Raw genomic sequence first — 15,160 nt, 5'->3', positions numbered from 1 at the left:
CGATAACTCTGAAAGTGTTGGGCCTGGTTTCGATCCAGCATTGCACTCGCCAGATTTTCTAAATGGTTAATGATGTTTGGTATGCTTAATCATAAATTGATTCTAAAAGTTGGTATTCCTATAATGTTACTAAGGAATATTGATCAGAAAAATGGTTTATGTAAGGGAACTCGATTACAGATTATTCAATTGGTGAGGCGTTTTATTGAAGTAAAGGTTATTTCGGGTACTAACATTGGTCATCGTACTTATATAACCCGTAGTACTCTAACTCCTACAGATAAAAAATTGCCAATCAAGTTGAAACAAAGACAGTTTCCTGTATCGGTTTGTTTTGCAATGACAATTAACAAAAGTCAAGGCCAGTCACTAGCAAGAGTTGGAATATATCTTCGACAGCCCGTGTTTACACATGGTCAGCTATATGTGGCTTTATCCCGAGTGAAGAGTAGAGTCGGAGTTAAAATGCTTATCTTAGATAAGGAGGGTAAAGTTACAAATAAAACTACAAATGTGGTTTATAAGGAACTGTTTAGTAATATATGAAATTATTTATGAAATTTTTATTTTCAAGTGTCTGTTATCTATAAAAGAATTGTAAAACGAATGTTATTTTGTTGTTTATGAAATTATCATTTTCAATTTTGTATTATGGAAATAGTAATTGTAGAAACAATGTTATTTTGGTTGTACGTATGTTGAAGTATCTTTTTGTTTAGAATATGTTATATTAACAACTATATATCATGTTATTGTCTCCTCGAGTGTTGTTGTTTAACGATTTATATATTTCCACCCGTGTCGTACACGGGTCAATAACCTAGTTAACAAATATAGAAATTGATAAAGAAACAAAATGAAATCCTTACCATAATACCTGCCAATTATAAAAAGTTAAAATCCTTACCATTATACCCTTGGATATAATTAAAAGGAAAAAATAAAAGAAAACAATTGATTGGTTGGAATAAATTCTCGCACTTCTCGCAATAAAATGACTTCTCTCCTGAACTTAAGCGCACACACATATATATATATATATATGTGTATATATGTATATATATATATATGGTTTCGTATAAGGAAGAGGATGATGCATATCAACCTTATATGCATCATACTAGGCTATATGATCCACATAGTATTTTTTAACAAACATTATTTTTACTCGGTATAACTAAAATCATTGCGACAGAAGACATTCAACCAACCACACTATAGTATGATATGTATTAGCCTCTTCCTTAGACGAGCCCAAATTTTAAAATTGATATATGTTAATAAAACCCTATATGCATCATATTAACTAATACGATGCATATGAAGGTTCCATATAAGAATAACTTGCATCATATTGCCTCTTATATAAAACCAAACATATATAAAATTGATATTTGTTAAAAAAACCTATATGTGTCATATCGTCCAATATGATGCATATCAAGGGCCCATATAATGTTGATGTGCATTATATTGTCTTCTTATACAACTCCAAAATCCATATAGAGTTGATTTTAAAAAAATCCTATATCTATCATACTGACCAATATGATGCATATCAGGTCTCCATATCACGTGTCCATATGCATTATTTTGCCAATTCATACAACTCCAAAATTCAAATAAAGTTGATATTTGGAGGGGAAAAATATATATGAATCTTATTGCCTCCCTATAAGCACCCAAACACACGCTTAAAACACACATGAATGAACGGCTGATCGTCCAGAAGAGTTTGACGACACGTTCATAGAGGTTCGGTTTCGTTTGGTGGGACATTGGAAAGAGATATCAAATGCCGCCTTCGCGAGGCATAGGTGCTTGTACACTGAGCGGAGACAGTGATGCCGCTTTTCATCGGTAGCGGCGAGGGTTGTTGTACCGGGGGGGTGTACATCACCATTATCGCCCTCTCTTTGGGTCTCTTTCCGGAGGGGGGCTCAAAGTTGTCGTCGCAGATCAATGCGAATAGGTTTGATCGAAAATCGGTGGTGAGCATGCGTTATACGTGCATGTTCAGTGGGCCCCTTTGTTTTCGATCTAGGGACCACCATATTTTAGTTCCCATGCTATTTTTTTTCGCACCCGCATCCGTAGTACGTGCATGTTTAGTGGCCCCTTTGTTCAATGGGCCCCTTTGTTTTCGCATCCGCATATGTAGCTGCCTCAGTACCCATGACATGTTGATGTGTTGCGTGGTGGCATGAAAATTTATCGCTCATGTGTTTGTTTCGAAAGAAAATGAAGAAAACTCTATATGAGTCTTGGAGATGATCAAGTCTATGTTGGAAGAGTGTATGGAGGCGCGTGTCATTCTAACAGGCAGGGACCAAACAGTCATGAACATGTGTTATAAAGTTACCACGAACACGTACAAGTATCTTTGCAGGTTCCACGCTAAACAAAACATTTTAAGGAACATCAAGAAGAGCTTTCTTGAAAAAGGAGTGTGTAAGTTAATATTTTTTAATGGATACATATAAGGCTGATATGTAGCACCCTCTTCTTTTTAATAAATATGATATTTAAAAAAAGCTAAATATGGTTCATATTGGTTAATATGATGCTTATCAAGTCTCTATATAAGGATCACATGCATCATATTAGCTCTTCGATATCGTTAAAATAAATAGATATTTAAAAAGAAAATTAAAATAAAAAAATGTATGGATCATATTGGGCAATATGATTCATGTCGGTTTTCCATATAAGGATCATTAGATCATATGCATCATATTGTCTCTCCCCTTCAAATAAATTTGATATTTAAAAAATATAAAAACAAAAAACTATATAGATCATATGCATATAAGGATCACCCTCTTCATATTGCAAGTTTCCCATCATTCAAATAAAAATTAATATTTTAAAAAAATAATCAAATATTATATAGGTCATAATGGGCAGTATGTGACATATTAGGTGTCCATGTAAGTGGTGTATGTATCATATTGCATATTTTCTATAGGACCCAAACACGCACCTTGAACACACACGAACCCGACCTGGCTACCCGACGACAGTATCTAGCGGACGGTCGGGATCTGCATGCCGCTCAGGATCCGCCCGCCGCTTAGGATCTACATGTCGCTCAGAATCCACTCGCAGTTCAGGATCTGCATGCCGCTCAAGATTCGTCGACCGCTCAGGATCCACAACCATAAGTTAGGTTGTTAACCAAGTTTAATTTCAAAAACAAGTTGTGATTTGTTAAGTATGTGCAAATTGATTATATATTTATGCAAATTTCAGTTGTTCATGTCTTTAATGTATGTTTAGCATGTTGTGTGGTGAATATTTGGTTAGCTACATATGCGTCGAAAACTTAGTATCGATTACTTCTAATTTTTAGTATAAAAATCAAACATAATCGCTCAGATAAAATGCATTATTATAAATAAAATAATTTAAAAAAAAAGTAGATAGTTTTTTATTACTACAATATGACCGATATGGACCATATAGTACTTATCACTATATAAGTAATTTCAACATTAATAAAAAATTATCACACTGTGGTTTATATGGTCCATATAGACCAATATGACAGTTTTTTTGTTTTTCGGTACACCAATATGCCTCATATTAATCAATATGGACCATATCAGGTGTCAAAATAGAAAAATAAGATGTCCCAGTAGACGGAGCCATGATAAATAGCCTCATTCTTTTTTTCACTCGGCTCCATTGATACTTCTAATCCTCATACTTTCTAATATGTAAAAAGGTAGTGTTAAAATGGTATAACGAAAAAGGAGACACATGGTTAACGTGTCTCACTGAGTGATAAACACATTTATTGTATTAAGGATACGATTCTTCATTCTTCATTCTTCATTTTCATATACATCTCTCAATTAATTACATCTCTCTTATATTTCGATATTATCATATTGGCATGCGGCTAAATCAGGTAAGAAAAGAGAGATTTTATTATCAAGTATTGTCAACGTTAAAAATCTTGATAAGGTATGTGGGCTTCCATTCCTAAAGCTTGAGTATTTCAAATAATAATATCATATCCCGTACGTGTTGAAAACAGTCTATATTAGTTATGGGATCTAGCACTATCGGTTTTATTTCACCGCACTGTTGTGCCTTCAGGTGAATGTTCACGGGCATTGACTTTAGGTGAGGATTTTTCCGAATTGAAAGACAAGTGTATCAAGATACGGTGAATTTAGCCAGTAGCTCATTTAAAAGATTCGATGACCATTCAAAAAAAAGGGGGATTTAGGCTGTAAAAGCAGGTTATATTAGATTATTAGATGTTTATAGCTAACTCTTCTTACTAAAATGGCAAATTTTCCGAATATATTAGATACTTAACCCAATTATACATGCTTGTTGTGTTGTAAAAGTAGGTTTACAAGGCTGAGTACTCCCCGAGTATTCACTGCAAGGTATGTCGCCGATGCGAATTTCTTTAGCTCCGCATAGTTACTAAGAATTGATCAAAGGTGGTTAATGTCAGCCAGAATCACATCTAGTCGGTAAACTTGGGAATAGTTTGACTTAAAAAACTAAAACATAATTTGTATTTCTATAATATCAAAGAACAAATATCAATTTTTTAAATTAATTATTAGCAATTTCTAGAATAATTTATTATTTAAAAATGTATCCTCTCTAATTTATTTTGATATTCACATATTTTGTTATAAATATTATAAAACTTATGATATTTGACATATATATAATATCCAAAATTTAGTTTTCTTTATAGTTACCGTGTCAGAGTACTCTGAGTACACCTAACTTCCCAATCAACTGCCTAAGATTTTCCTAGCCACTTTTACGACCTTGATAGCATGTATGTATTAGTGTATGAAAGGTTATTTATTTATTTTTTTGTGTCATGTGATGCAGTGATGACAATAACTTTTTATTAGATATTATATACTGGAAGGGAAGATGAAGATGTGAATTCAACGGCATGATCATTCTTTATGTTTCTATCCTGTTAATTGGTTTGACAAAGTATCTCAAGTTTAATGAACCCTGGAGGTTAGGTTGTCTATAACTTAACACAATTTCTACTTGGATTGTTCTGTGTTGTCGCTTTACTCTATGCAACCCATTAGATTTAGATTAGTTTAAGGTGAAGTTGTTGGTCATATGTCATTAGATTTGTTGATCTACATATATATTTAGGCCCTACCAGTCTACCACTGCTCATTTGTTACGTGGATTTAAAACTTTGTAACACTTGGAACCGCATTATTCATGTATAAGACCAAGTATATAATGCACAATTATTGACTAATTGATACATATCGATGGGCAATGTGCGACTGGATATATCGGTTTTTTTTGGAAAAAAAAAAGAAAAACTAAAGTTCTATTATCACATATATAAAACAATTATAAACGTTATTCCATTATTAAACATCAAAATTCACACAACTACATCGTGTGCACACACTCTTCTAGTACTTTAAGATGTTCTATCAGAATGTTTTGAAGTATAAATTTAAATAACTTAATTTCCATCACAAAAATTAATAATACACAGGGTGTTGATGATTCGATTTTAAATAGTAAAATCGTTTAAACCAATCACCGATTTGATTTCATGGTTTTTTTTATTTTATTTTCTTGATAGATTGGCTTTAAGAATTTCAAATTATAGCAAACTGTTTGATTTTAGTTCATATGGCCATATAAAACTGGACTGGACTTTATCATCACTAAAGCAAGCCATATAGTTAAAAATTTTATAAAGCTAGGAGATTGGGCTAACTTCATTCAACCTGGGCTCTACGATTGCTGACTTTTTAAATCCCTTAGGAGGGTAGGCCAACGTCACTTCACTCATTTGTTCCTATCCAACAAGAATGCAGAGAAAAAATGCCAGTGCTCAACTACACACATTCAACTAGTATCTGTCCAGTGTCCACTGAACACTTTCTCCTTTAGCATTCGAACCACTTAGGTACCGCTCTTTCTTTCATTTTTCAATCATATGTTTTGTTGATTTGTAAATAAAACTTTGTGTTTATTCAAAATTGATTTCTCAAAACGCTGAATTATTAGTAAACGTAACTGAAATTGAAAGACTGCATTGGTTGTACATGGAAATTGAGATTGTTATATGCTATCTGTACGTGAATCACATTGGTGAATTTTATATTCGTTAAACGATAATAACTAATGACTGTTCGGTTTGGTTCCATCTTTCAACAATTCGGTTTTGGTTTTCTATTGGCTCACTAAAAATCGTTAGTTGATATCAATTTGAACTCTAAACCTACAAGAAAGTTCAACAATGCGACAAGTTTGTATAACATAAGGAATTCACCATTATTGTTTCTGTATAATGTGATAAGAAAAAACGTATAAAAGGTTTCCTAATTTAAGACATCCTAAGAATACATATATATTACATATGTATCATATAAAATTTGAGAAAACTAAATAAAGTTGGAAGTACAAGCATGGTATATATTAATCAAGCAATTAATAAGAGATATCAATCCAAAGTTCGTCCTCCACTGCCAAGATATTTGAAACTTGTCGCATTGTTGGCCTTTCCTGTGGGTTAGAGTTCAGACATGCTCTTGAGATAATTAGAATGGACTCCACTAGTTTTTCAACTTGGGCAGATGGTGGCGGTATCCGACTATCTCCCACATTGGTAGGCAACAAATAATCAGCAAGAAAAGCTGGTAAAGATGCTATGAGTTCTCCAGGATGCTTTCCCATGATCACTTCGAGTGCAACAACTCCAAAGCTATACACGTCACATTTCTCAGTTGCCACCATTGTATAAGCAAGCTCTACATGCACAAGGGTAATATCAATCCATATACAACAGGGTCTAACATATACATATATTTTTGAAAATTTAGAAGATATATGTATATCAAAACTAAGTTACCTGGTGCTATATAACCATAGGTGCCTGCAACGGTTGTCCAGTTTGACGAGTCTAGCTTTAAAAGTTTTGTCGTGCCAAAATCAGAGATATGTGCCTCATAATCAGAATCAAGAAGGATGTTGGCTGCTGAAATGTCTCTATGGACTATAGGTGGTGAGCAATCGTGGTGCATATAAGTCAAACCATTAGCTACAGCCCTTACTATATGGACCCTTTTCAACCAATCCAATTCCTTTGATAGGATATCACTATTTAAGATCGCCTGAGGCTTCCCTTTTCAAGGTATTCATAAATTAAAAACGAGTGACGGGAATGGTTGCAAAATCCAAAGAGCTTCACTATGTTCCGATGCCTTATGTTGGTTAATGCGCGTACCTCACTAAGGAAGCCTTTATGATTAATTAGATTTTCTGATGATGAAGAATGAATTTTCTTGACAGCTACCGTAATATTGTTAGGTTGTAACTTCGCTTTATACACAGAGCCGCACCCACCGGTGTCAATACAATATGCTTCATCAAAATCATTCGTCACCTTTAGGATTTCATCATACGCTGCTCTTCCATCAAAGTTTGATATTGAGAAGAAATCATTACCTTCTTCAACCAGTGGTTCCACTGGAGAAGAGCTTTTCCTTTTTAGTTGATAAGCATAGAGGCCGCCGAGTAACATTGCCCCGAAAAGGGGGAGTATCATCACAAGGACGAGCCTATGATGAAAGCTATCATTATTTTTCTTCATTGGAGTTTGACTTTCACAAAGTTTCAAACCTGTAACATTTCCACACAAACCTGGATTGCCTTGGAATACTTGTATGGACGAATTCTTGAAGATAGCAAATGAGGTAGGAACGGGACCTACCAGCTCATTGTAAGAGAGGTCGATATCAATCCCACTTGGCAATGTTTTAAAGGCATCAGGAATGGAACCAGATAATTTTTTGTGAGAAAGATTCAAGTATGCCAAAAATACTAAACTTCGAATTTCAGATGGAATCATTCCCGTAAGTGAATTCCAAGAGAAATCAAGTGTCGTAAGCTGCCCTAATTTACTAATCTGAGATGGGATTTTTCCACTGAGCTTGTTATCACTAAAATTCAAGTAATATATCTATTTCCACTGACCAACGTTTCTCGGTATCGGACCGTGCAATCTATTTGAGGATAGATCGAGAGCTAGGAGATTTTGAAGTGACCCAAGCTCTTGAGGTATAACACCTGAAAGTTTGTTATCTTGCAATAATAATTTCAGCATACCTCTCACATTTCCAAGTTCCCTTGGAATCTCACAAGCCAAGTTATTTGAAGAAAGATTAAGTCTTTGTAGTCTAGTAGAATCTCCAAGTTGGGGTGGTATGCAACCACTTATGTTGTTATATCCCATCAACAAGGTTGTCAAGTTATTGCATTTACTCCAGTTTTGAGACAACTGCCCATGAAAATTGTTGTGACTGACATCAAGTAGATCTAAACTTGGAAACACTCCAAAACTATCTGATATATCTCCAGTAAATTGGTTAAAATCAAAATGACCTCTTATTAAGCTATGGCAGTTCCTTACACCTATCGGTATAGGACCTGTGAGTCGATTATGACTTACTGATAAATGTTGAAGCATTCTCCCATGGCATAAATCTTCAGGCAAATGGCCAGACAATTGATTATTGTCCATTTCTAGCTCAAGCATGACTGAACTTGACAGTACTCCTTGTGGTATAGGACCGGATAGATTATTCGCACGAAGATACAAATATTGTATGTCTCCTAGGTTTTTAAGTGACGAAGGTATAGAACCACTGAGTTGGTTTTCACTCAACGCCAACTGTGTGAGAGACTTTAAGTTCCCTAGTTCAGCAGGAATGGGCCCAGAGAGTCTATTTTGGTACAAGTGTAGGAGATTCAAAGACTCCAAATTACCCAACGATGAAGGAATTGGGCCTGTTAGACGGTTTGAATAGAGGCTGAGGCTCTGAAGTGAGACCAGGTTACCGAGTTCTTGTGGGATCGAACCATTCAAATTGTTTTTGAAAAGGAACAAAACGGTAAGCCGCTTCAAATTCCCAATAGTAGGTGGGATAGGACCACTCAGAGAATTGTTACTAATATACACTTCCACAAGATTGACAAGGTGTCCAAACTCATGTGGAATTTGACCAGAAAGCTTGTTATCATCTAGGTATAAGCAAGTCAAATTTCTTAAGTTGCCCAAAGTTGGAGGCAGTTCTCCTTCCAGAGAATTGTCATACAAGGCAAGCTCAGAGATAGAGGTTAGTTGACCAATCTCTTGTGGTATAGGCCCATTTAACTGATTTTCAAAAAGGTGGAGGGTCTTGAGATTAGCTAACATCCCTATTTCCGGTGGGATTACTCCTGAAAACTTATTTCCTGAAAGATCAAGATAAACAAGTTTCGACAGGAGCTGGATTTGTGCAGGGATTGGACCGAAAAAGTGGTTTACACTAAGCTCAAAACGAGAAAGATTGTGGAGAAACGAGAATGGGAACTGGTCAAGAGTAACGTTTAAGTCAGAGGTTGTAAGATTCAACGTGTGAACGGTCCAGTCGTCGTTGCAACCGACACCAAACCATGAAGTGCATGGAGTGGAAGCAGTAGCATTCACATGGAGGGGAGTCCAAGAAGAATATAATGGGGAGTTTGAAATTTGAAGGCTAGCTTTCCATTTAAGAAGAGCATTGGCCTCCTCCAAAGATGCAGAAGCGAATTTTGAAGGTGAAATGATTAGAAGAGCTAGAGATAAAAGTAACAATTGTGTACAAGACATCATTTGCCTTGTCATGTTTCTTGATTTGAAAAATGATGGGTCGTGTGTTCTAATTTATACTCGAGCGGCTAATTTTATCTCCGGGCAATGCCATATTTCCACAAGGAGTGTGCTTTACTTTGAGAGAAATAAGTAGTTATCGTTGTTATGTGAAGAGTGTTTATTACTTGAGGAATAAATGTCTTTTAGCAAACGACTTAGATTCAAAGCATTAAAGGTATTGACGTGCTTCACACTGTAGGACAGGCTGGGCCTCATAAGAACTAAAAAGTAAACAAATAATTAAAACGAATGAACGTGGTACATGTCGTGAGTACTAACCAGTTGAAATTGAGAAATATGGAAAGAAAAGGTCGTTGGTATTAATTATTCTGTGGGGTTATAAGATCACTTTCATATGATATTATGGATACCTATGTTGACTCAAGTCAAGATAAAGAGACAATTTAATTTCTTCTGAAAGATATCTCAACAAGTAAAACACAGCGTCAAACCGGCCGTTTTATCGGGTTACCAGTCAGGATTACAGGTCGGATTAGAGCCTGGGCGCGTTCGCTTCACTGACTTTTTTTAAAGGATTTGGAATTGGAATAGGAATTGGAATTGGAATGGAATGGAATAGAATGGAATGGAATGTTTGAGAATCCCTATCATGTGTTTGGTTTGTTAATATGTATTGGAATTGAAATCTTCTTCATTCTTGGTTTTTTTTTTCTTTAAGAACGAGGGCAAAGGCGGAAACATTTTAGTTTTTTTACATTTTTCGTTTTTGATTTATATTTTGAGTTATGATTTTTTTATTAATTTTTTTGAATTTTTTTTGAAGGGGTTTTTATTGTTAATAAGAAAATCCTTAACAATCCTTTCAAATAGATGGGATTTTAAAATCCCATGAAATGTGGGATTTTAAAATCCCATGAAATGTGGGATTTGATGGGATTAGTTTCCATTCTCATTCTTTCATTTAATGAAACGAACATATCAATTCATGGGATTTAAAATCCCATTCCTTAGAATTCCTTACAAATCCTTGAAACGAACAGGCCGGCGTTCGCTTCACGGACTTTTTTTAAAGGATTTGGAATTGGAATAGGAATTGGAATTGGAATTGGAATAGAATGGAATGTTTGAGAATCCCTATCATGTGTTTGGTTGGTTAATATGTATTGAAAATGGAATCTTCTTCATTCTTGGTTGTTTCTTTTTTTAAGAACAAGGGTAAAGGCGGAAACGTTTTAGTTTTTTTACATTTTTCGTTTTTGATTTATATTTTGAGTTATGAATTTTTTATTAATTTTTTTGAATTTTTTTTGGAGGGTTTTTATTGTTAATAAGAAAATCCTTAACAATCCTTTCAAATAGATGGGATTTTAAAATCCCATGAAATGTGGGATTTGATGGGATTTAGTTTCCATTCATATTCTTTCATTTAATGAAACGAACATATCAATTCTTGAGATTTAAAATCTCATTCCTTAGAATTCCTTATAAATCCTTAAAACGAACAGGCCCTTTGATCTTAGAACCGGGTGAATTCTATTATAATTATATATATTTTTATATACATATAACGTATATGTAATAATAAATAATAATTTATATGAATGTATGTATAAGAATTAATCACAGTACGTATTCTTTGGCACATGTGAGTTTTATTCATTCAAACAAATTACAAAAATAATAATTAGGATTTTACCCGGCTCGTTGCGTCGGAGCAGGTCGGTAAAATCCGGATAATGGTAAAACTCAAGCATTGTCGGTCTTGGGCTTGAGACGGTAAGTCGACTCGAATTCAGCCTGTTTCGTTACGGTAACATAACTAAAACAAAATTGCATCTTGGGAGCAAACCGCCGCTTTGTGGCGATTGACACGAATTCTGTAGGTATTAGCTAGATTCGTACCCGTACATACATTAAACCCCAAACACAAATTAGTAAACACCAAGAATAGTAGTGATACTCGTGTAGCATATGATACAAAAATTTAATTATTTAAAACAATGCTTATTCTGTCAGTAAAACACAATCGTTGCATTTAGTCAATATCATCTATGTTTGTTTACGTTTTAGAACTAAACCCAAATATATTTCGTCAAGTTCACATTATTAAAACAAAAACATTGGTGTTATGACGACTCGATGTGAATTTTGTCGGTATCAATTAGATTCATTACATGTACAAGAACTGAATCTAAAAATAATTTTGTCATATTAAAAAGAAATATAAACAAATAAAACCTATAACAAAAAAAATCCAAATAAAAGATGCTAGTGTGGAGACTTGAACTTGGGCTAATTGGTATATCAAGAACTATGAAGCATTCCACAAACCATTAAACCAACTCAATAACTTGAATAAATATTGAAAGTAAATACATATATAGTCAAATTCATAGCCCTAAAAAAAACTTTTGTGGCACTAAAGTTCTCAATTATACTAACTAGGTAATACTCCCGGCGCATTGCACCGGGCTAATGGCGTGGTTAGTAAAAAAGTAAATTCGTCAATGCTTAAATACATCAAATTAGCATATTAAAACAAACACATTATGGTAACGAACCTACACAAATTCAGTTAGTACTGGGTTACATCACCGAAACTAAACCCAAAATAATTACATTAACAAAACTCGTGTGCTGACGCTTTAAAACTATGCAAATTCGTCTGTATCAACGGCACCGAAACCAAATCATAAAACATAATTAGTAAGCCTAAGAAATATATTAAAAATAACAAAATAAGCATATTTAAAAATATAACAATGATAAATTTATGATTAGCTATTAACTAAGATATACTAAGCTTGAAAGTATAAAAAAAAATAAAGGAGGGTCATTATAAGAACAATTATTACCATATAATTTAAATAACTAAAAAAAATGATAAAAGATGCAACAAGTGAGAGTTGAACTTTCTCACCCTTTTTCGATACCTAAGTTAAGATATTTGAAAACAACTAACACTAATTTACTTAGGTTGTGTTTGTTTTTGCTTCAAATATCTGCAAGAAGCATATGTCTGCGGACGCACAGACATAAGCCTCTAAAGACAGTTTGTTTAAAAAAAATAAAAGATCTGAAAACTGTTTTTATGGTCTTAAATAATAAGCTAATATCCATCATCTTCACACTTATTCAAACTTCTTCACACTTCTTAACTACCTACCAACACCCAATGTTCAGCACCACCACCGCCACCCACCGTCCGCCACCACAAACCATCCACCACCACCACCACCACCATCCGCCACCACCACCACCACCCACCGTCCGCCGCCACCACCATCCACCACCACTACCCATCGTCCGTCTCCACCACCTCCACCATCCATCACCGCCACCACCCACCACCACCATCCACCACCCAACACAACCGTTCCTCACCACCACCACCCATTGTCGGCCACCATTACCTTCCACCACCCACTGTCCACCAGTTCGTACACCACAACCAATTATTTTAGCAGTTTACAGGCGTCAAATGACTTTTATCCACTGTGGTATATATAATAGGTAACTAATTTTCAGCTTATGCAGACGATATCCAGTTTATAAAACAAACAGTATTATATTTTCAAATTACAGACCTTCAGACCACATCTTCAGTTGCAGACATGAAATCAGATTGCAGACAATTTTTGTCTTCAAAATCAAACAACACCTTAAACATCTAACAACAAGCTTCTACAAAGTTTGTGGCACCAACCACTTGATTTTTATCTATATATATAATACTAGTTTGATCCTCCCGTGATACGGGGGTTTATTTAAGTTTTTGTTTCATTTTGCTATTTTATGATGATTTATTTTATTATTTAACGTAGTTTTGTTTTATTTAATACATATATATATTAGTTTATTATTATATTTTTTAGCTTTTGATTTTTTTTCAATTGGGATGTGTAGGTTTTCTAACGAACACAAGCATGCTGATTTTTTTAAATGAATTAACATAAACGAACATGAGCATGTTGACTTTTTTAAATGAATAAACATAAACACAAATATTTGTCTAATGAAAATAGTGACGTTGATGTAGTTGACGATGGTGGGTAGTATCGAAAGTTAACCGGCGATGGAGATGATAGACCAGCAACAGAGAACATGCAAAGAAGATAAATTAAATTAGGGTTTGATAATAAAAGTTTTTACTAGCGAAAACTTTTGTTTTTGATTTGAAAGAGTTTCACAAATAAGTAAGATGTTTTAACCCATTTAAAGACTATCCGGGTTTGGTGAGACTCATACCCGTAAATTCGGGTCAAATGCATAAGAAGCCTCAATTTAGAAATCAAGCAATCTGGTGACTCTAGTGAATGAGGGGGATAACCTGAAAGCGACACGTAAGATTTTATGGTAGACAGTTATATAGATAGTTAGATTAGATTAGATTAGATATAATAATAATAATAATAATAATAATCTCTCGACTAGCTGGCAAAGTGTGATACACTGAAGAGGTAGGTCCCAGCAGGGCTCAGTTGGTCCCGCATGACTCACCTTGAACAGGGATGTCTGCGCAAAGACCATCTACTCCCGCAGGACCCACCATGCTCAGAGAAGCCTACGCGCAGTATGCAAGCTGCATACGCAGGGAAAAGCCTCCCAATGGTAAAGTAACCCGCCTGTTCCCGCAGTTGCGGATACAAGCCATCAGGGAAGGCTACCCGCACAGCATAGCTACACGCATAAGGCTTAACACTTACAAATATTCAGTGTCACCTGAAAGAATGAGCAAAGGCGGGAGGGGGAAAACTCCCGCCAAAAGGGGCCAGTCCGTATGATGGAGGATCTTTTGCGTGATACCTGACGAGGTAAAGACAAAAGATCTGACCAAGAATGCTACAGCTCACTGACAGCAGCGTGGCAGACAGCACGCCACAGCACTGTGACCAATAGCCGCCGCCTGCCCACCAACTCCTGCCAGACCACGTGCCTAGCCTGCAGTTGGTAGAAGACGAAGAGTGCACGGCACGCCTGCTCTGTGTCAGCCGCTACCTATCCACCACTCACAGGTAGGGCACGTGCATAGGTTACAGTTGGTAGCGTGTTGGGCCGGCTAAACCCCTTGGAAACCCACCTTCGGCTATAAAAGACAGCAAATGGTATTATCATTTCATCATCTACTATCTCGTATAACTTACTTGATAACTGCTCTAATAGTATTCATATACTTTTATATTCAAAGAGCAATATAGACTGATTCTCACGCCGGAGGGTGGTCACAAGGAGGAACCCCCCCCTTCTCAGTGACGAGCTTACGGTGTCTGTTTTGCAGGTTCCCTGAAGTACAACTTACTCTGCTGGACCTAACCTTCGTGGGAAACATTACTTAGCCCCCAGATTACCTATAATCTGCCCGGGGTCACTTAGTGTTTCTTCATTGGCGCCATCCGTGCATAAAGCTAGAACTACATCTTTCTCCAGTTTTTCAAAACTTCCAAGATGACTAGAGAAATTCCGGTAACCACAACCCCAGCCACTGGGGTAAACACC

The 15,160-nt window shown here is 35.5% G+C and overlaps 1 pseudogene across 1 annotated transcript; it reads right to left on the bottom strand.

Moving 5' to 3' along the window:
• Positions 1-6,385: 6,385 nt before the first annotated feature.
• On the bottom strand, positions 6,386-9,923 carry LOC143592071 (uncharacterized; annotated as a pseudogene). Its single transcript, XR_013145846.1, has 2 exons — positions 6,881-9,923; positions 6,386-6,779 (listed from the first exon to the last, which is right to left on the bottom strand). The product of XR_013145846.1 is annotated as an uncharacterized LOC143592071 (transcript).
• Positions 9,924-15,160: the final 5,237 nt, after the last annotated feature.

Source organism: Bidens hawaiensis, unplaced genomic scaffold, assembly GCF_021521415.1.
Source record: "Bidens hawaiensis isolate Kalapana, Puna unplaced genomic scaffold, B.hawaiensis_p1.1 tig00040505_1, whole genome shotgun sequence".
NCBI lineage: Eukaryota > Viridiplantae > Streptophyta > Magnoliopsida > Asterales > Asteraceae > Bidens > Bidens hawaiensis.
This window is presented reverse-complemented; position numbering and strand designations above follow the sequence as displayed.